Consider the following 238-nt stretch of genomic DNA (forward strand, 5'->3'; position numbering starts at 1 on the left):
CGTTTGTGTTTTTTTATTATTATATTTTTTATTACGTTGCAACACACACAGCAATTCCATAGTTGATTAGGCGGCCTGTAGAGCGATGTTTCCCACCCTGCAAGACCGTATGAACCGCAGAGTGGCCGGTTGGTAGCCTTTGGTAATTTTTTGCCAAATGTACATATGTAGATAATGATGCCTTGATCTTTCGTTTGTTTTCGTTTTATTTCGTTGTTTGTTTGGGGTGTTTGTTTGT

The 238-nt window shown here is 38.7% G+C and overlaps 1 protein-coding gene across 1 annotated transcript in view; it reads left to right on the top strand.

Moving 5' to 3' along the window:
* Nucleotides 1–238, top strand: part of LOC119591906 (ankyrin repeat and sterile alpha motif domain-containing protein 1B-like) — a gene marked incomplete in the record, with an annotated part of 115,155 nt that overhangs the window by 18,781 nt on the left and 96,136 nt on the right.

This window comes from Penaeus monodon, chromosome 29, assembly GCF_015228065.2.
Source record: "Penaeus monodon isolate SGIC_2016 chromosome 29, NSTDA_Pmon_1, whole genome shotgun sequence".
Lineage (NCBI taxonomy): Eukaryota > Metazoa > Arthropoda > Malacostraca > Decapoda > Penaeidae > Penaeus > Penaeus monodon.